At 41.0% G+C, this 22,932-nt stretch overlaps 1 protein-coding gene across 2 annotated transcripts in view; it reads right to left on the reverse strand.

Moving 5' to 3' along the window:
- Nucleotides 1-22,932, reverse strand: part of XPR1 (xenotropic and polytropic retrovirus receptor 1) — a 116,918-nt gene that overhangs the window by 76,381 nt on the left and 17,605 nt on the right. The gene's annotated exons all lie outside the window — the stretch shown is intronic.

Here is a 22,932-nt window from a genome sequence, read left to right on the forward strand (position 1 = left end):
AGTAAGATTAATAATCAAAGCGATAAATCAACATAAAGCAGACAGAATGCTGAACCCACTTTGAATCCTTATGTTTAGTCAATCAGAAGAAAATGAAACACACAGATTTTGTTAATTATTCACAGACTCCCCATACACACACACACCTTGAACATTCAGCACACCAATACAAAGCACTTATGCATTACAAAGCCGTAGCATCCTCCCAAGTCTGCCATTATACATCCAAGTGGAGTTCGTGCCTTTTCTGAAACAGCTTCGTCTGGCATATAAAAAGAACAACATTCAGAGTTATTAAAAAATATATATTCAAATAACCAATACAGCACAACGTTAAACATCTCCACCGAACACGCATTTTTGTGTCTCAAGTGCAATAAGGCTGGATCTTTCAGTAAAGTGCTGCCAGTGTATTCAGACAGCAAGGAGAATTCAAGGACACGGCAGACAGAGGCAGGCTCTCGCACAGGTGGGAGGCAACGCAGAACTCTGCAATCAGCTAGCTGTAAAGCTCAAGGTAAAAAGTTTTACCATGATCTCAGAGCTGAAAAAATGCAGCAGCAAGTGCTGTATTTAATGCGTGGTTAGTGTAAATAAAGTATATTCCTTTTCAGGTGTATACTAGCTAGATGGTCAGGTAGCTCAATAAGCTTTTCCTTTTCCTAAAACCTGCTCCTCTCTTACTTTTGTGACTGCTGTTCTAATTCCTCAGTTTCCAGGGAGATAAGAGCAGATCTAGAACAAAAGACACATCAAAAAAAGAAAAATAAACTGCAACTTCAACCCACACAAACGTCATCCTCACAATTTACCTGTGCCTGGAATCCAGCTGCCGTTAAAAGATTTCCTACCTCCTCTTCCTTAAGGATTGATAACAAGACGACTATAATGAATGCTTTCACATTTCACTTGCAAAAACAAAAGTAAAGTGAGAAAGCCAAGGCATTAACTTGATTCTTTATGGCAAAAGAGGAAATCCAAACACTTAGCACACTTTTCAAGGGTAAAAAGATTTTTTGCTCCGATGTCAACTCCAACAAGATTGTTGTCCCAACAGATCACCTTCCTGCAAGCATTCAGGTGAAAAGACAGCCTCTCTGAAGGACATTTGTCATTTGTGGCTGCAAAGGACAACACAATTAGCTACTCGCACCTCTGCCCAACCCCCTTCACAAAATTATCTCTGGTACCATAAACAGTTCTCTGCATTTCTATTAGACATCTTTTCCCCCGACTGACATAGGGTTCACATGTAAAATACCAGAATTTGCCTCTTCCCTTCTCTCAGATTATTAGCTGCAAAATTTTACAGCATCTGAAATCAGAGTCTTTTCACTTTACAGCATTAATTGGTGTTGGTTGTTGGAGCGGTTTAATGTAGTCACCCTCTTCTAAACCAGTAACAGAAGAAAAAGGAAGCATCTGGTGACTTCTCAGGGCCACAAAGCTACCTGGTTTCCTACCACTTAGCGGGAAGAAAGATTCAAGAAAAGGCATTCAGAGTTCATACGTTCTAAATTGAAAAACAGTAAAATTAGGAAATGACAGAAAAAACATTATTAGATCAATATTTTTTTTTTTTAAACACCACCTACTCCAGCTGCTCTGCAAATTTCAGCCAGTTACCAGCGAGCGTACCCACAAAGCGTGAAGGAATGCAAGTCTAAGGCCTCCCTTGGACCTTGAATTCTCATGCCAGATATCTTGCATTTGCAGCCTCACTGAAAGAAAAAGAACAAGTTTTTCTGTTCTTTGGGTTTATCCTCAAACTACACTTCTGCCCTCTGACCGTATCAGAGGGCTTATACACACAGTTGTGTGTGCACATCCACGTGCATCAGCACATACATGCATTCACACACACGCTTTCTTCCAACGAATGCAATGGATTAAATCCTCATAGCATATTTAAAACCACTGCTAAGGTCATCCCTGCTATGTCTTCAGCAACAAAGCCTACATTTGCTAGGAACATAGCCAAACAAAAGTATACATTCTTCCATTGCTTTCCAACAGAAGAGTTCTTTGAAAGGCATTTCCCTATTCTTGATGGTGGCTTCCACTAGGCCTCTCAAATTCAGACTACTTTTTTTTTTTTGCTAATATCTGTAAAACACCATCACACTGAAGCAATTAATAGTCACGCTTGGTAGCATAAGATAGACTGGTTTCTTAAGGTATTTCTTCTGTTTTTTTCTCCAGTGAAACTTACTTAGTTGGGAATTCCCCATTCCCAACCCTTTCTGGCATTTTGGAGCCAATTCAAAGACTGAAATCCAGAAATAAGCTTTGTTTGCTTCTAAGTTGAAGGCATCTTGAAGGTATTGATTTCACATCTGCTTTTACAAAAGGTTTCAGTGACAGCTGTATCAACAGTGGTGGGATATCATGGCCATGGACATATTTACAATTACATAGAACACATTTTTTTTTTGAGAACTTGACTTTTCCGGGTCAAAAGGAGAGCTGATGTGACTGTTTTAACTAATGGCTCCTTGTGTAAAGTTCAGGATGTTTGAAAAGAAGCAGCTCCCAAGAAGATCACCAGTAGGATGTTTCAGCAAGAAGGTCCCCAAGACAGACTATTTTGATGCTTAAACAGCACCACAGATACATGTCATGTTTCTCAGAGGGTTCTGCCCCCTACCCTAGAAAACCTGTCCAGGCAGAAAGAAGATGCATTTGTCCAGGATCTTCACCAGTCTCAGAGAAGTTGCAGCCAATATACAAGATGCTTCCCAAAAACACTGGACTCACCAATTCTACCACCCACGTGCTCTGATTCACACAACAAATCTGATGCATCCTGAACAGAGCAAAGCCTGAAGTTCTGGACACAAGCGTGGCCATGCATTTCTGGCTTCACTTACATCAGCCAGAGCAGAGGTAGGAGAAGCCAGAAAGGAGCTCTTATCTAAATTAAAGAAAAAGCCTTAAAGCAAAAGGGAAAGCTCCACACACTTTTTCTCAGGACAAGTCAGATACTTACCTGCATTAGATTCCATCTCCAACACCACTCCATTTTGGACTTCTGGAAACTTATTCGGATGATGGAAGTCTATCATAATACTCCTAAAGGTGGTTTCAAAGAAAAAAAGACTACCAAACTTTGAAGACCCTCTTTCATGGCCTGTTGGAAGCCCTCAGGAGCTTGGTACCACGAGCTGGATGAATATCTGAGCCCCTTCACCTTACGATTTACTGAAAAATATTTATGAAGAAATATCTGGTGAAGGTCTACTTCCAAAGGCCACAGTCTAACATCATTTCTGGATACGCCCTTACCTTTCTTCCCCAATTTTGAGGTTTACAGAGAGTGGAGGGAAACAGTCTTTTTACCTCAAGATACTGTATCTCAGCCTTGACAAAATTACTTAAAGATCCTCAAAGTCACCACTTCACTGCCTACCCATCAGCCCTGGACATCAGGCAGCAATCTGCAAGGGGAACTGCACCTGCTGTTATGCTGGAGTAATAAACACAAAGTTTTGAAATGCTGCACACTCTAAAGGGTCTCCCTGCACCCATGTCCTTCAAATCCTCATACCGCAGGGCTTCATGGAACCCACGGACAATGAGATAACGTTATAAATAGAAGCACATGTCGTAGCTATTTGCCTCAGTAAATTCCACAGTGAATAAGGCTGAGTGACTCAAGGCTAAACAGCACTTGATTCAATAGTCATGGGGAAGTATTTTAAAACAAGAAGTGAGACATTGCTTTTCCATCCGTACCTAAAAGCCATGCCCCTCTCATCTGTCCACAAAGGACAGCTGAAGGACAGCAAGAAAGCTGTGCACTGCTGCCAGGGCCTCGTTATAGCCAAATCCCTTGCATGTTCGTTTGGTCTGCCCCTCCATCCCTCCAGTCTTAGAGATTTAATAAACCTAAACTTAAGTGGTTCCTTTTCTGCAGCTATATTTTCTTCTTGCTAAACCAAAGATCTAAAAGCTTTAGGGAAATCTTTTCCACAGACATACAGAGTCAAGACGTGCTTCAAGGACACAGCTATTCCTAGCTTACCACGGAGGGGAGGGAAAAAAAAAAAATTTGGTATCTCCCCAAGGAGCTGTACCCATGACCACTGTAATGATGTGCAAAAGAACCAACAAAGTTCCCACTAGAGCTATAATCCACCTCCACTCCAACAGTTAATGATTAAATATTTTCCATTTTAAAAGCCTCCTGCCTCACTTTTCTTTTAGTATAGTACCAAACATTGGCGTTATTGAATCCCTAGATCACAGGGTAAGCACAAACAAGCTAGAACAATAAGAGACAGCTAGAACGATAAGAGACACTATTACCTCGACATCTCAAATATAAGACCCCACCTGGAGTACTGCGTTCAGCTCTGGGGCCCCCAACATAAGAAGGACATGGACCTGTTGGAGCGAGTCCAGAGGAGGACCACAAAGATGATCAGAGGGCTGGAGCACCTCTCCTATGAAGACAGGCTGAGAGAAGTTGGGGTTGTTCAGCCTGGAGAAGAGAAGGCTCCAGGGAGACCTTATAGCAGCCTTCCGGTACCTGAAGGGGGCCTACAAGAAAGCTGGAGAGGGACTTTTTACAAGAGCATGTCATGATAGGACAAAGGGTAATGGCTTTAAACTGAAAGAGGGTAGATTTAGATTAAATATCAGGAAGAAATTCTTCACTATGGGGGCGGTGAGGCACTGGAACAGGTTGCCCAGAGAAGTTGTGGATGCCCCATCCCTGGGAGTGTTCAATCCCAGGTAGGATGGGGCTTTGAGCAACCTGGTCTAGTGGAAGGTGTCCCTGCCCATGGCAGGGGGGTTGAAACTAGGTGATCTTTAAGGTCCCTTCCAACCCAAACCATTCTATGATAAATTTCAAACGGCATTATAAACACAAGCATTGTTAACTTCTGATCCCTTTCTGTGCTGAATGCTGTAATTTACCTTCATTTTGGTTATGGAGGTACACCAGGCAGCCACAACAGCATTAGAAAATTACACAACTAGCCAAAGCCAGTAGCAGTAATAGCTGTGTCAAAGTGGAGGGCTACAAGACAAATAGCCTGCTTGGAGCTCTTCACATTTAGTGGATCATAAGAGGCATGCTTATACCTGCTACATGCTCGTATTTTGCAGGTGGAACTTGGGAATATTATCCCTCCAGTTACTACATGAAAGAGTAACTCAGGGTAATGGTATTCTGGAGAAGCAGTGCCTACCTGGCCTGCTGTGCTAGCACTTCTGAAGGCGACCTGGCACGCTGACCAAAGGCACAGAGACGATACAAAAATACCCCAGAACAACAACGCAAGTGGCATTCATTACTGAATCAACCGTTAAAAGTTCATAACATGCACGAGTAGAGCAACGGACTGATTGTAGCTGTGAGCAAAGAAACCTTAAGGAACTGAAATTAAGACAGCAACCCCTGTCCTTTACAAAGGCTGTCAAACCCACGTCCACAGTGTCTGCAACGCTGCTGACTTGGCGGTTAAGGACTCCCTGAAGAGCTAAAGAAATTCCTGTGTCATAAACACCAAGGGCTTAAGACACAAAGAAGATAAACACAGAGAAGGTAAACTTCAAGAATAGTACTGCTTGGTTAAAGTATATAGATCTGGGCTCAAAAAGATCATGGTTCATAACCGAATCTAACAGCTTTCACAGATGCTGTAAACAGTCACATCCTGAGGATGAAAAAGACACTGCGCTGCCAATTCTCAAGGCAACGTCTCAGTTCCTAGTTCCAGCACTAACACAGGTGCAGACTTCAGAAGACTTCATTCAACTTCACAGCTGATATGGAGAACAATGACTTACATCCATAGAACACGAAGCTCACTGTGATGAGCATCATAACATATGAAGCACAGTGGTATTTTATTTCTGAGAAAATTTACTATAATTAAAGTAAATAGGAGTCAAATATAGAGAACTTTTAGTCTGTTCTACCAATTAAGTGAAGCAAAATTACTAGGTGGGAGACTTAGGTGGACAAACTGGGCAGTTACAGTTTTCAAGCTGGCACCAGAGACAAGACAACAACATTACAGGGCCAGAGATGTTCAGAAGTTAAAGACCACACCAGCCCAGAGAAACAACTTTGCAGTAAATACCCTGGCAGTGATGTCTGCTCTCTATTCACTCGCTCAGCCTGGAATTTTACCAGCTGCTTCTCAGAAATAAGCACACAAATTTTCTGAAGTAGCTCAGCTTGCACAACATCATTGTAAGTTAAAGGAAAATGACCTTCTCCTTTTCCACTTCTATTTGACAACTATTTAAGAAAATCCTCTAAAGTAATACTATAAGGAGAATATCAAGAAGAGATAGTTAAACACTGACCAACACGCAGTTCTTGGTTGGAATATTACATTTCTTACTATTCATGATAACCCACTCCCTAGAGGCTCATAAGAAAAACAGCAGTGCGCGTGTTATCTTGACACGGGCATAGAAGGTGACCAACTTCTAAGGGGTAACAATTATGAAACTCTATATAGAGTTTTTCAGCATCAGTCAGACGTCCTCAGGCAGTAAGAACAAAAACTTCACTAAGCCAGGAAAGACTACTCCACATCAGCAACTTTCTGACAGCATCTGATCTCACAGCATCGGTTCAGAAATGCCGTGTTCCAGTCTTGCATAAATGTCTGCAAGCTTGAGGAAAAAAGCTATAAATTTCCTTAATGTGCTGTATTATCACACTAATCATTTTACATTGTATTGTACTATGCACAAAAACACAATTTAATAAAAAAATTCTGAGTTTTCATCACGGATCTCCATCATAGCGAACCTCACATTTTGGTGCTTTTTGTCATGTTGCACTGTCTGGCATATCAAACACAGCGGTCAAGACCATTACCTTGAATAGCTCTGAATAATCGGGAATGTTTCCTCACCATACTCTGAGGCAGATTCACAACTGCCTCAAATACAGGCCTGGCTTGGGAGGTTACCACACAAAGGAGTTAGGCTAGAATTAACAGCAAGTGCTTGAAAAGGGGGGAAAAGTCTACGAAATGTTCAACTACTCTGCTTAAACAAAGCCTCTAGAAGTTTTTTTGGTTTTTACTTTTCTCCTAAGTGGATTGTTCTTAAATTCTGACTGCTAGCACTATTTTATGCCTAAATGTGGTCTTTAAAGAAAGCCACAACCTCGTACCCAAATCTCATTTCATCCTCCAAGTCATACCAGCTCCCTGGAGAATGAGCTACTGCCTCAGATTCCTCCATTTAGTTTTTTCAAAAGCACGAGTGGCCAGCGTAAGTGAGGTCAGGCTCCAGCGACCCATCAGGAAAGTACATGAAAGCAGGAGACAAATCTGGGTGATGCTCACTCATCTGTGTCAGCTCTTCAAAGAAAGAATTCCCCTTGTAAAACACAGGTACTTTTTATTCTGAGAGAGCATTTGTGAGGTTGGAACAAGAAAAATCAAGAACAAAGAAAACCCTGAAGACGAAGTAAGTGGGGAAGACAGAAGAGTTCAGATGACACTAACAGGCCTCCCACAAAGTGCCTTTATTCTCTAGTTCGGAGACCTCTTCTTAACTACTACAGGAAAATCAACAGCTCACTTTGCACAATAGTTCAAACTCAACTTCATGAAGTTCAAAACTGTTTAAAATGTTATTTGTGTTAGACCTGAAAAAGAAATGCTTGCAAAAATATGTTACAGAATCATCTGTTATGTAAAAAAATAAAATAGGATCTTTCTGAAAAAATCCTAATTGTGCAGATTTCTCCAAAAGAGATAACCTTTTGACAAAGCCAAACCTAATTGGGCGATAATGCACCTTGTATCGCCAGTGATATAGAGAAATATAGGCATCTATAGGTGATGACATATCAATGCTTAGCACTTCAGCAAGTCTCAAATTCAGCAACCCATTTCCTTGCTGATCAAGCTGGTTCAGCTATCTTAGCAGTTAGAAATCAATCAGTGCAGCAATTAGTAAGTTAGGTGTACTGTAACATGCAGGCAGACAGATTTGAAGATAAGCTCGTACGCGGGTACTGAATGAACAACTGTTCAAAAGTCTAAATGAGATAGTTTTTTTCCCCAGGGAGCGTGACCGTTTGAGCCCAGTTTCTGCATGTCTGCCTTCCCGTGCTACCTCTCTCGCCCCTCGCCCCGAAGCCTCTGAACCCATCAGCTGCTTCCCCAAATAAGACAAAGCAGTAGGTAGAGGTGAGAGAATGAAACTCGCTGGAAGCCTCTTTAGATGAGTTTCTGTCTCGAAGGCACTTCTAAAGAAAAACTTGTGGTCTGAGCTTGTACTGGTCTCAGACACCAAAACCGCAACTTGAGAAACATGGGAAAAAATCTCAGTTCCAGAGCTCAGTAAACAGCTCGCTCCTGAAATAGGTATCTTTTTTTAAGACTTGTGTAATAAGCTATCAATATTTAGAAACTGGAAAATAACAACTATATAGCCAGATTCAAATACACACGATCCATTTTCTGACAGACATTGCATGAAAGGCCATCCATATCCTACCGAGAGAGCAACAGTTGAAGCACAAGCATTTCACACAATTCAGTATCACCAGCCAAACCAGTTAGTAGTTTTAGCTAATAAAAGATTCAGGGTGACTTGAGTTCAGAAAAAAAGCATAAGCCATCACATTCAAAGGCACAGGCAAGTAGAAACAATCCTTCATGACAAGACAGCAGAGCTGAAAGCCAAGAGGCAGGTAGGTTTCCATGATGGATTAAGGCTATCAGATAGCAGGGGTGGTGACCAAGCTAGTATACTAAAATAAGACACCAAGGCTCCAAAACAGCTTTCAGGTCCTTACCTCTTAGGCACCTGAGAAATGTGAAATGCTGAACCTCCAGCAAAAGAATCCAAAGCTTTCTTTAAAGTCTGAGCCAAGGAGTGCCAAGAGTTTAGAGAAATTCTTGTCTACTCCTTTTCAGGTACACGGGGTCTAACTACTATCAAGGAATCTCAAAAATGGGAAAGGAGGTGAGACTTGGTAGATTTTCAGACCATAGCACATGTTCTCCCCTCTTCCCCTTCCTTTCACTCCAAAATTAACATCAATATGTCCCACCTAGAGTAGCAATTTTATCTCCAAGCAGGATAGCTATGGCAAAGACCCCTTTTGTACTTTAAGAGTATTTGGCACAACTGTTTCTTGGTTTTCTAGAAGTTACTGAAGAAGGTGGTCTTCTGATCACCAAAGAAGATATCTCAAGCATCAAGACTGTTCAGACACTGTAGGCTAGAGAAGACCAATTTTCAAATAATCCTTCTTGATGGAAAAAGAGATACATTTCAAATTATCCTGCATTATCCATTCAATCCAAGTGATCAACCAGGTAGAGAGGTTTCTTTTAAAGAGTTACGAGATTTTATTGTCTTGTGCAATATTCAACATATGCTAAAAACCCATCACTACAAATGTTACAACAAAGATGGTATGTTCTCATTATTTGAGCAGCTATCAAGTCTCAAATGATCACAGTGATTAACTGGAGATCATGTCAGCAGCTTTCCTGAACTAGAAGACAGATAGATACAGCTGATTGCTCACAGCCATGGACCTGAAACAACTATAAAAATGGAATAAATATTGGTTCAATTCCTTCTCTTTTTCAATGAAGAGCAATCTGTTTTTCTCTTACCGTTCTATGTTAAGCTATTCCAGTTTCTGATGTCTCAAAAAAACTCATCAAACAATGTATGTTAAAGTTAGAAAATGCATCCCATTTAATTATGATGTTGCAGCAGTATGAGCTTCAAAACAAAGAGGAGTGGCCTCGTGAGATGTTCATCTAAAATAAGATGAAAGTTGTCATAAGAATACATTCCAACTTCTAAAGACATCTAATTTCTATGTAGGAATCAAATTTAGATTGAAAGTTCCTTGTGTTTGAAACTACACTAAATAATCAGTCCCAAACTCCCAGGCTACAAACAGCCTGTGGATCTGCCTGCACCAGGCCTATGAACAAATATTCCTCTCTGAGCATATGGTTGGCAACTCTGAACTGCCCAAACATCTCGGAAACAAATTCATTCTCTGACTATACAGCACTTCACAGAGGTAATTAATCTCCAGTAGGATTAGCCTGCTGATGCTCAGAAAGCTTACTGGGTATGTGAATAACCACCAAGAAAATCACAGAGGAATTAGAAACTCCAGTGACATTTTCAGAACATACCTTACCCCCATATTTATGCAATTATTCGGTAGTAAATAAGCTGTTACATAGGGGAAAAAAAAAATATGGAAGCAAGTTCCTCATGGATATCTATTACCTCCCTCCAGCACCACAATGCAATAAACCGAACTTATCTTCCAGAACTACCACAGGTTACTTCTGCTTTCTTATGCGGGCCCAGCTATCAGCAAACAAAAAAACAACCCGAGTCTCTCGACCACCTCTTTCTGCAGAAAAAAAATATAGGAAATTAGCAATTCTAAGGCCTTCCACCCTTCTATGGAAACCAGATCACATGCTCAAAAACTGAGGAAGAGTACAATCACAAGCCTCATGCCGTCAAGAAAGCAAGCAATAAACCCCTACCCAAAGCAATGCTGTATTTCATTTGTAGTTAATTAGCTTCACTCTCATTTTGTAGAGACAGTAGCATATATGGTTGGCATGTAAAAACAAACTTACTTCAACCTCAATTCTAAGTTTAAATGCTGCAATTAAGACACCAAAAAAATGGGTAGAGTGCTCTTCAATTTATTCTTGATTTATTTTTTCCCCTGTAACCTATAAAAAAATAACCTAGCAATAAGTGTAGGTTACTAAAGTTTCAGGCAACCCATTGGAAGTGTTGTTCATTTACGGTTGGGTGGTTTTTTTTCCAAACTCATCCTTCAGTGAAAGATGGTCCAATTGCTAGCAGAAAATTAACAGTTTTACTGTTTTCTCGCAGAAAATTCTCACATGATGCAAACTTTCAGAAAGTTACAGAGATTCCTATGCTCTGTTGCTAATACAAGCCATGTTTTCAAAGTATGAACAAAGTCCCTTCAGTTGTAACTGTGCAGAGTGGAGAAAAATCCTACACTTTTCTAGACTGGGAAAGAGTCTGTGCATTCCTCAAATAACACTTTTACGGAAGCCAAATAATTTTTTTAACTTCACACAAAACCTTTCAGGCTGTCATCTACTCAACTTCCCCCCCGCCCCTCAAGTTACAAGACAAGTAAGCAGTTCAAGTTGTTTGCAAATGCACAACAGAAGCTTAGCACCACCCAAGTACTTCTGAGGGCTTTTGCCAAAAACTGCCCACACCCCTAAAAGAAACGTCAATTGTTCCATGCCAATCTGAACCTTAAGTTAAAAGACCTGAGATCCTCTTCTTGATGGTAACATTTCTTATTCATTTCAAATAACTCACTTCGGCTGCAAGTGCGGTCATAAGACAAAATACTCCTCATTGTTGGCCCACACGCGCCGATACCACGCAGGTGGAGCACCGGGGAGATCAGCTTGCTCTCCACCAGACTCAACTTTTAATCAGATTGCCTAAAAGCCAAGGGTTACAGGAACCAGTGATTTGAGGAAAGGGAACCCTGGAATTAGCCATACTTCCATATTTACAGTATTAAACAGTCTCAAAGTTCTGAACAAACACCTGTGATGGATCTAGTGAAGAATAAGTCCATGTACAAGATTAAAGCAGTTTAATCCAGCTGAGACCTGGTGTAAGCAATGCTGTCCCCCACCACGGACAGCATCTATTTACAGGTGGTAAAAAAATTACTCGTGCATAATACCAGTGTGAGACTTTCATGCTACTATCACAGCTGCGAGTGGCTAAATTCTGGTAAAAAAAAAAACCTAAGCAAAAATACAACTGCAGCAGAAATATTATGAACATGCAGTACCCTCCTGCAACTGAGTAGCATGTTCTGGGGGTCTCACCAGGAACTTACTCTCTTAAGAGTATTCTTTACTGTGTGCGTGCATGCTAGGAGTTGAGAAGTACCAGCACAGGGTGAAATTTTGACCAAATAAGCCTAGTCACAGTCGCAGGGGTTCAAAGAACAGAACCATTAGGTCTGCTTATAGCCTATGTCACCATCACTAGTACCGGCTCTTCCAACCAGATTCAAGTGGCATAAGAATGCCATCATTTGTGATAGCACAAAAATCAATTTCCACAATTCAGCCAGTTGAAGTGAACATAGTTTTAAGCTGTTTTATCATACAAATGAAGATTAATGGAAGAAATGCAAAAGTAACCAATAATTGAGATAACACTACTTCCTACCTCCAAACCTCTCCCTTCCAAATCCCCAAATACTAGGTCTGCAAGTGAATCCTCAAGCCTGGATTGCAGAGATAAGAAACTTGGGCAAACGGACGAACACCACAAAATTAACTTGTTTGAAGACGTTAAAGCAAAAAAATGCAGCACTGAGGGAAGCGGTTTTTTTCTTTGAATGCTACTAACTGAAGACTGCCAAAACAGATAACAGGCTTGCATTGGACAAATAACATTCAATATCCATTGAAGCTGAAGCTGTCTGAAGAAGTTACAAAAAAGTTTTCTGAAAGTTAGAGAGACCAAAAGCATCCAAAGGAACATCAGACAGATTCAGAGTGTCGTATCGCAACGTCAGGCCTCCTGCCACGGCAAGAGCAGACCTCTGTCCTCATGGATGTCCAGCAACATGACACAGGTAGTTACAGTACATACAGCACCAGCAGTACATACAGCACCAGCAGTACTTCAAGGAGAGATTTACTGAGTCTTGAAGTAACTCAGAGCTTTGCCGTTACCCTAAAAAGAATTCACCACTACTGCACACTCTAAATAGCATCTGCTTAAAAACAGAAAGTCTTCCCTTAGTAAAGGATTTTGAAAAGTTAATCCACAATTCATATCGTTTTGTCTCTGTCCTGGCTCCAGCTGGGACAGGGTTAACTTTCTTCCCAGTAGCCTGGGGGGTGTGCTGTGTTTTGGGTTCGGTGTGAAAGGAGCGTTGATGGCCCATTGATGCTTTGGCTGTTGCTGGGTGATGCTTGCACCGGGAGGGGGGAGCACAGCCGGGGTGGTGGACCCAGCTGGCCAATGGGGTATTCGATACCATGTGACATCATGCTCAGTATAAAAACCAGGGGGGGGGGGGGGGGGGGGGGGGGGGGGGGGGGCTCGCCCCCTGTTCGTGACACGCGGTTGGCGGTCGGTGAGCGGTTGCGTTGTGCATTGCGTGTTTTGTGTATTCTGGTATTGTTGTTGTTCTCATTGTTATTATTACTGTTCTACTTAGTTTTATTTCAATTATTAAACTGTTTTTATCTCAACCCGGGAGCTTTCCTACTTGTACCCTCCCGATTCTCTCCCCCATCCCACCGGGGGGGGGGGGGGTGATCGAGCGGCTGCGTGGAGTTTATTTTTTGCTGGCTGGGGTTAAACCACGACAGTCTCAGACAGACATGTTAAAATAGTGAGGATTTGTGTTGGCGGGGGGATGGTGTTTTGGTTTGTTTGGTTTCGGTTTTTTACCTGAATTATGAGTTCACGTGGATTTCTTGTAAGAGGAGGTCAACCTCTGTCTCTTGACTGACTCAAATGAAAACACATTGAGATTATGAGTAAATTGTAGCCATAAATCTTTCTCCCCCAATTAGTTTCTACAATCAACTGAAGAACAGCATCAAGAATACCCTGCAGATTTAAACAAGAAACATCAATTTACAAGATGTAAATAATCACTTTTGATACAATTGGGAGCATGAAGATAATCACATACTTCTCTAAACATAGCTGCATGGGATTTTATCCATCATTCTGACTATGAGCATTGCCTTCCATCAATGTTTTAGTCACTGCAGCCATCTTAACCTTCCATCTTATTCTTCCTGAAGTTCAGGTACTGTCTATCTTTCTAGGCACATCATATTTTTCTTCATGTAGGTATTCACATTACTACTGTAAAACAGTTTAAAAAAAAAAAGGTTCTGTAAAATTTCTTTGTATGTAGCTCTCACTAGCATTTTGACTAGGTTTTGAAAGACTGCCTTAAGTTAGCAAGTCTCATTGCGCACTTATTTCCATTGTACCGGGTCACTCAAATCAGAGTCACATGAAACCCGTGGTTAATCTGAAACCTTGACTGTGCTCATTTTTCCCTCATCTTCATTTTCCAAAGCCAGTGAACTGTATGACAAATAGTTTAAATAAACAAGTTTTAAATGAGTTCTCTTATAGATCAATTTGTCACAGGGCCAAGGTTGTACATGATGCACCGATTTTCTCCCCTCCCTTATCATGTCTTCCTCAGTCCTATTTAATAACATTTAATACCATTAATTACAAACTCTACTCCACTTAAGTCATTCAACAACTGAAGAGCGGAAGAGCTAGCATTATCATCTGTTTTATCAAATTAAATATTTTCATTTGTGAGGGAGCCATTCTTACCCCACTGTAATCTATGTGCATCTACCTCAGCACTAAGCTGTTCAAAGAAGGGCAGAGTTTAACAATTAGCACAGGGTCACAGCATGATAATGGATTTTACTGCATGCTACATATATTGGCGTTCAGAAAGATTAATGGCAGTAAACTGCATTAATTAATCATCTTAATGAGCCTGATGGTTTCTCTAAAGGAAATGCAAGAAAAACAGTTCTTGCCTGCAACTGGAGAATGTGTGTTACCTTCCACATACCTCTCTGTTGTTCCTTCCAAGTATTCTATGGTTACTAAACTGCAGCAACACATTGCTCCCTCCAGGATCCTACAGCCTCCAACAGCAGCATTCTTCCTAAGAGCACTCTGCGTTTTTGAGAAATGTCACCGGGGACTTCTCTATTCCAGGGTGGCAAGAGGAAAAAAACAAACAAAAAAAACAAACAAAAAACCAAAACCGGCTAGCATGGGGTGGTGGTGGTGCAGTGTTTAGTTCTGAGATCTTATTTGCATGTAAAGCTCTAATTTCATACTAATTCCAATGGGACCAGTTCTGTTACTCCCTGTAGGTACCATTCAAGACTCCAAATGATCGTTTCCAGACACTGTAACAGAAAGTTACTTTTAGGTTCAATTCTAGGTTTATTTTCAGTTTACAGATGTATCAACAACTTAACTTCTCCCTCCTCACTCAGACTCAAAAGGAAACCTTCCAAGAAGCATTTTCAAAAGACACGCTTGATACAACAACAAACTAATAACACACACTAAAACTCCCATTTTGGCAAATCTAAACAAACTCTGAAGTGCCAGCATGCCTTTCTTTCAGCATTCAGTGACGAAGCACAGGTGAAAACTGAGGCTAACAGAAGTTTATTCCACCGCTGTTTGGAAATAGCAACGAGCAGCCTAACTAACTCTGGCATGATTACCAACAAGACGAACCATCATATACAACTCCTCCCAAGAAGCTGATTTCTCTGTCCTGACATCAAGGCTTTCATTAGATTAAGAGCTTCTCTTCTTCTGTGAGGAAATTAAGCTTTTGTTATTCTTGGTTTCAGCTAATGACATTTTACCCCTCCTGAACAGAAACTGAAGTTAAAATGGAAAGACTCAGGTCTACTGCTGTTTAAAATACACTTTTACAAATCATCACTCCTTTTATCACTGCTTCAATTTACCTACGTTAATAAAATTAACACATCTTAGCTCAGCTTTCTGACATTAAACGTTGCAAGAGGCCTACACAACAGCCTTATCTACAAGTCCACCTCAGAGAAGCTCCCTGCAATACAGATGTCAGAAGCTGCCTGCAGTTTGAATTTCAAAAGCAGCTTGTATCAGCCCACATCAATCACAGGAAAATATAGATCTGTTTACTTCTTTTTGCTTCACAGATAAAAGACCTTTGCCTTTGTAGGTGTAGAAAAAAAAAGTTTCTTAAAAACTCTCTCTATTGATTTTAACAAGAGCAAGGAGCACTCAGAACATCAACAAACTACATTCTTCATTAACCCTTGGGAGAAAGTCCTGTGGCAAGTTTTTCAGCGCTTCAAATAAGTAGCTGCCAAATAAAGACACCCAAGTACCAACCACATTTTGCATTTTTGGGGGGCTAAAATTCTTAAGAATCACACCAGCTGTCCAGATGCATTTAAGGAGAAGTCTTCATTTAGGCCAGGTATCATCTATCTGTCATTATAGCTATTTGCCCTGAAGCATGCAGGCATGCCCTAGAAGTCACATAATTAGAACAGTTAATGAATCATTTTAACATTGCAAGTCCTTAAGGGTCTTGGAACCTCTACCAGATTTCATGAATTTCCAACTGGGTTTGGGGAAGTAATGAAAAAAAAAAAAATATAGATGATTAAAGTTTCTTCCACAGGATAAATTTACTTATTTTAAGAAATCACTTCCAAGATATTCAAATGAAGCACCAGCATCACCAGGGAAGGCTCCAACACACTTTCACACACAAACAGCAAGAACAGAGAGAAGCCAGACTTATTTTTTTCCATCCTCAAGCCTGTACTCAGATAAAGTTCTTAATGCCACGCTGCTGATTAAAGCTAACCACCAAGTCCAAATCAAACAAACAACACCCCTCCCCCAAAAGGAAATGCGTTAAATATGTAAAGGGGACCCTTAAACAGGTTAAATATAAATAATTAAAATCCTAATACACAGTGAAACGTCTGAAATTCCATTGGACCCACGGCAGAGCAGGAGATGCAAAACCTAGAGGCCTCGCACCACTGGCAACAGGCGATGCAGAGCACAAGGCAGCAGGAGGACAAAACTGCCTCTTGCTCTCTCTAATAAGCAGACTACCACGTCCTTGCTCTCTGCCAGCACCAACTGCCAGGGGAGCTTAAAAGGAAGTTCATTGTAAGTAAATTTTGACACCAAAACCAGCTACAGCAGTGGATCGTGGAATGAGGTGCAATCTGGCTATTATTTAAGAGGTCCTCTTCACAACTGGAACAGTCATTTTGATGCCTAGCGTAAGATGCTCACAAAACAAAATTAGTGCAATTGCTACACTGAAAGGATAATTTCAGGGAAAAAAACCACAAAGAGGAAAGCTTGCGAGAGAGCAGCTCATGGAAAACAGAAAACACCGGTGGCTTAACTGATCAAGTGCCACAGAAGACGATCACAAAGCAGAAAAAATTGGAGACGAGAACAACCTCCAAGTCACTCAGAACCCACCAGCAAATCTCTTCATGCTTCTCAATCACGACAAAAACCACAATCCATTTTCTACAGCCTTGGTCTACGCTGTTCATGGTTTCTAAGAGAATATACACCAGCATACGGGTACCCTTCCGACAGCTTTCACTTACAGGCAATGGGCTAAGAATGACAACTGCCTAATTACGCACTCGTCAAAGCCTACATTTTTCAGTACTACAGAGCCATATTCAGACTTTCAACAACACTTCAATAAAATCCTGCAAAAAAAATACAAGAAACAGCCCATCCACCAAACTAGCTAACTTCACCTCAGAGGTAAGGCAAGACAGACCTTATTCCCAGATATGAGACACTTGCTTAGGCGATAAACAAGTCACAATACCTTTAAGATAATCTGGCAGACCCATTTTAACGATTCTGAGAAAAACAATGTCATATATAAACAACGTACTAGAGAGCAGTAAAGGCTCTGAGCTTACTCACGTTATTTTATTTTCCTCTATAAGAAAGAGAGTCATGGTTCCAACAGTTTTACAAGATTTAATGAACACGAGGAGTGAAACAGATCAACACCATCAATCTTGGTTTCCCCCCTTGCCAAGCGCCATGCCTTCTGCAGAAACTCACTCCTTGCCCAGAAACCAGACCACGGTTTTCTGCTTCTTCCTCTTCCTCCTCGGCTCCCCGGCAGTTGCACATAATCCAAGTTCAAACTCTTGCACTAACGTTTTATGGAATATACAAGCGTCTTCAGTTACTGGACACTAAATTAGCTACCCAAAAAATATAAAAGAAATATTGTAGTTTATAAAAGCAAGATACAGCCAGACTCAAAATCAGCTTGTCAAAGAATCAGACACGCACTCCTATTTCAGTCATAAAATTCCTCGCTCTGCAGTAAGGAGAAAGCTTGAATAAAAATGAAATGACAAGAGAATGCTATTAAACAAAATCTGCCTTTAAAAATGATCCGATCTCACAAATGCTACTTGTACTCTGCGAATGTAACCAATTTGACAGGAGCAGTAACTGGAAACAGATTGTAGCTGACACGTTGACGTATTTCTACTCTTGATTTAACAGGAAAGTCTTCAACTTTTTACTGGTTTCCTAACTTGAAATAACAATGAAAGAGAAGAGACAAGAATCTCACTGTCCACAAAGAAGAGGCCACAGCTAATGGCAGCTGGTTTAGTTCTTCAACTGGCTCTTTCTGAACAGGGACAGCCAGCATTTCAGCAGATAGAATTCCTAAACCACTAGATCAAAGTTTGTGCTATTCATTTATTTATTTTATTATTAACAGGTCACAGAAACGCCAAGACTTGCATGAGTTTCAATTCAACCTAGGAAAATTAGGTTTTTGCAAATAATTTCAAATTTACATCCATAGATTAATTGTAAACAAATGACAAATGAAAATGCTTAAGTGCAGAACAGGTGAAAAAATTTATTTGCTCTAAAAGCTATTTCTTTTTACATTAAGAAGATTATATTGGCTGATAACAAATACTTACTATACATACAGGTGCACTTTGGATGAACAGAAAAGAGAGAAAAGAGAGAAAGCAAAAAGACTGCATTTGAATATAGCTACCTAAATAAATGCCATTTTGGTGAGAATATCTGGTAAATTATAAAGCCAGAAATGTATGGGGAGAAAAGACACAACCTGACTGCCTACGTATAGCACAAAAGGCAACTATAATCCCTAACATACTGCTAGTTTCATATACTTCTCCATTTCTGGGATAAATATACTGCTTAATAAGACAGACATAACAACCTCCATGCAGGTTTTACATTCAGACTATTAATACATGTGTGCAAAACAAAATCCCTCTTTTCTTTATAAGAAAAGTGTTCTGAAAACCCACATCCACAGAGGATGCCCTATATTCCTTACACTAGGGAAAGATAAACTTTGCACTGCATGTGGAACTATATGCAATACAGCTTTCCGTTAAAAGTAACCCAGTTGTTTGGGCTTTGAAATGCAAGAGTAAATATTCCAACAGAACGAACAACCCCTCTGTTAAAAAAAAAAAAAAAAAGAACAAAACCAACAAATTATTCACATTATCCTGTCAACAACAAAGAGCCCTTCAGTTCAGGTAGGCCTGCTTCAGAGCTGCCGTTTATCCCCCCTCGCCGGTTTAGTTCCACGGCAGCAGCATAATCCTCCCGCTTTGATCAGCTGCAAAACTGCTTGTTTTGAACAGACAGATGCACGGAGCAGTCAAATTCTGCAGTCAGCGATCTTCTCGTAGACTCCCCAGCCTGGAAGTGAGCTCCAAGCAGCAAGTAACAGAGGTGGATTCCTTAATTAAAGATCAAGAATATTTGTTAATAAATATATGTACAGAATGCTTATTAAATAGGCCACTTTTTATTAGGATCTGAACAGATCATTTTTCTCCCGCACGCTGAAGGAAAGCACAGAAGATTAATGCAAGGTCGGTGGGCAGACGCGGTGCACCGCAGAGCTACGCAACCAGAGAGCGGACGCTGCCTCTTCTCTTCCGCCTCTTCTCAGGAACAGCCACGGTCTTTGCACCCGAATTACGAACTTTCCTCTCCATCAACAAATAATTCCAGCAAGCGTGGCGTACAAGAGAGGCACCGAATAACAACCAGTCAACTCGCTCTCAGCCGGCATGCTCTCTGCTTTGTTTAGGTTTCAAATAGCCATTTGAGCCTTTGTTTTCAGTTCAAATACCCTCTTGTCACGCTCCAACATGGAAAACTGAAGATCTAGATAAATTAACTTTCCAACAAAGATCAGTGCGATATTATGCAAAACCGGAAGAATTAGTGCTGTGTAATCCAGAAGCTGCAAGTGCAAAGCAACTGCCATCACTTCTGACACAGAACTGAAGTCTAATTAAAAACCAGAAGTGGGGCTTAGTATTAAAAACTCTTACCAATGTAAGTCTTGAAAGATTAAAAACAGAACAGCATGACAAAACAATGACCCAAACCAAACCTGAATCCACAACTAAGACTCAAACACTTTAGAGAAGTTGCCAACCCTGACCATGCACAACACTCAAGCACAGTTCTTCAAGCACTTCCTCATTTTTCCTAATTTCTGTAAATAAACTTAAAATTGAAAAACACAGAGAATGACAAAATGCCAGTTCTCAAGCAGTCCAAGACATATTGGCTTAGCCTAGCCAAAGGGCTGGAAAAAGTAAACATAAGAATGGGAAGAGAACTCACAGTGGCAGTTTAGAGCCAAATATTGTCACCCAAAAAACCATTAATTGAAATAATACCATCTCTTTGGGTTACAGTTACAAGCTACTCCTAAAAGATGAAAACCTGTACTGACATTGGTTAATACTCTGAGAGGTTTGGGGTTTACTTCATCTGTTTAAAAAAATCTCATGACAGCAGAACCACGTGAAGACTGTAAGGTCTGATGGGTATTTGCAAGAGAACTCAAGGAAGTTGTGGACATAACACTATGTCTAAGCTTCTTCCCCTGCCTCTCTTTTTTTTTTTTTAATCAAAATATTTCAAGTGGGATCTCCTGTAATTGGTATAAGGGGATTATACATCAACACTACAGCAGCAGAAACTGAACACTTCCAATCTCCAGACTACACTTTGACAAAAAAGACTTTTGCTGAAGTAACTGCAAAATATTCAGAGAAAAGAGTGAAAGTATAAAGTGCAGTTTCATGTAAATCCCAGCTTCTTGCAATATTCAGAATAAATCTCCCTGTAATTTTTTAATTTTGCACTTCCAGCACAATTCAGTATAGGAGTTAATAAAAATCAAGCCCTTCGGGTACCAGAAAGCCAAGGCAAACTGGAAGCTAGTATTTGGAGGACTTTGGCATCATTATTCAGTATTCAAAAAAAAAAAAAAAAAAAAAAGTCATTCAAAAGCCCACAGTATCAACCATAATCTTGAGGTTCTTGTGCCAGTTCCCCTCGCTACAGCAGAGAATCACTCATTTATCTGCTATTGCACATGGTGTTTGTCCAGCAAAAGTAACAGAAAAATTGACCCACTGGCTAGGAGGCACAACGACAGCTCTCCAAAGGATCAGCACAGGTGGAAGTTATGACGGGAAAATTCATAAGGCAGGAAGAGAATACCGACACTAGCCTTTTTTACCCACTCTGAAGAGTAAAACAGTGCACATAAGTGAAAATCTCAAGCAGACATTGATCTAGTTATGTACAAGAGAGCACACAATGCCATAATTTCTCTTCCATACTCAACAGGTAAAGCTTCCAAACATCTCAGAAAATAATTATCATATATGAGACCAGCCACCACAAGCCACATGCTTCAGCTGAATACTAACAAGAGAGGGAAAAAAAACAAAACAAAATGAGAATTGAGGCCAAGGATAAGAAGGTGATAGAGCAGAAACATGTCTTCCCAAACTCACCCCGTTACCACCTCAATAACCATGAAATCATTTGCGAAACGGATGGAGGATGGCAAACCCCTCCGGCATACCCTGCTTACCACATAAATAGGATTCAGTAAAATGGCCTCGCGTGTAGGAGACTGCAGAGTTGCCACAATTAAGGTCTGCTGCCTTTAGCTTCAAAATAGCCAGTTAACGTTTTTATGTAATTTAGGTAAAGAGACCAGAGCCTTTAAGCACACGCTATAAAGCACTCATGTTACTACTGAAATACCAAACTAAAGGATTTGGCAACCTAGCCTTACTGTATTAGCAGGGGTGGGGGGAACCTTCTCAGCTGGCAAGAGTTCCTGCATCAGCCATTCCTGACTGACAGCTGGGCTGTACCAGCCTCCCTCTCCATGTCCCCAGGGAAATGAATTCTGTGTCTGATGACTAATTCATTACTCGGATTTGTGCTTAGGCAAGTCCAAGCCCAGATCACACACCTTCCAACGCTGAATTCCTCCTCAGCCGGAAAGCGAGCGGGTGCACATCTGCTCCATCTAGAACGCTGCATTAGCATGCGGCCACAGCAACCCAGCGCAATCAGCTGAGAACAAAAGCCGGAATTGAATCTGTAGGAGCTGGCTGAAAGCAGAAGAAACTGAAAGGGAATTGGTACAGATCAATTCTAGCTAAGCTGCATTTGGATTTCTAAAACTGGAGGGGCAGATTTGAAAGCTCTTTTGTCAGTACCTTTGGAGCCTTTGAGACTCGAGCTCAAAGTCCTATTTAACACTGACAGTAGCAAACTAATCTTCCACTCCGAGACGACACGGGTGCAGCTAACACCAGAGCCAAAGACACCAGCTGGGGAAGAACAGTGTCCACATGTACACAGAAACGTGAGCCAGGAACCAAAAGCAGCCTGGCAAGCTCCACTCCGCACTGCAGCCCCTCCGAGAGCCGGGCCGAGCCCTGACCCAGCTCCTGGCAGGTTGGCTGCACACAGATGAACCTCTTCACTTTTCCCTTCACCAGCCTTCTCGGTCCTTCATTTTCTGAGGCTTCACAACGAAGACGACATCTGCTGAAGAGAACAGTATTAAAGCTGTGGTGGGCTCCCCATTGCTGATGTATTGCTAAAACTCACACCTGATACGGGGTATTTTTGCAGGATCTGAAGTGCTCACCAGAAACAGCAGTCACCTTACAGCCAGGATCATCACAGCAGATGTGGCAAACCCTCCAAGCTCAGCATCCTGTCTCTAACCTCTCTGCCTCCAACTGCTCAAAATTTCCTTCACAATCCATATTTTACCAACTTACTCTGTGAAACATGAAGTTTTAATAAACAAGTCGTATCGACGTCCTACTAATTAAAACGCCACCATAAATGAATATTGTGTGTTAAGAGCATCACCTACAGCATCCAAAACCCACAAATGCAGCTCCTCTATATACACAATTATCACTCGTG

This window comes from Calonectris borealis, chromosome 8 (assembly GCF_964195595.1).
Source record: "Calonectris borealis chromosome 8, bCalBor7.hap1.2, whole genome shotgun sequence".
Taxonomy (NCBI): domain Eukaryota; kingdom Metazoa; phylum Chordata; class Aves; order Procellariiformes; family Procellariidae; genus Calonectris; species Calonectris borealis.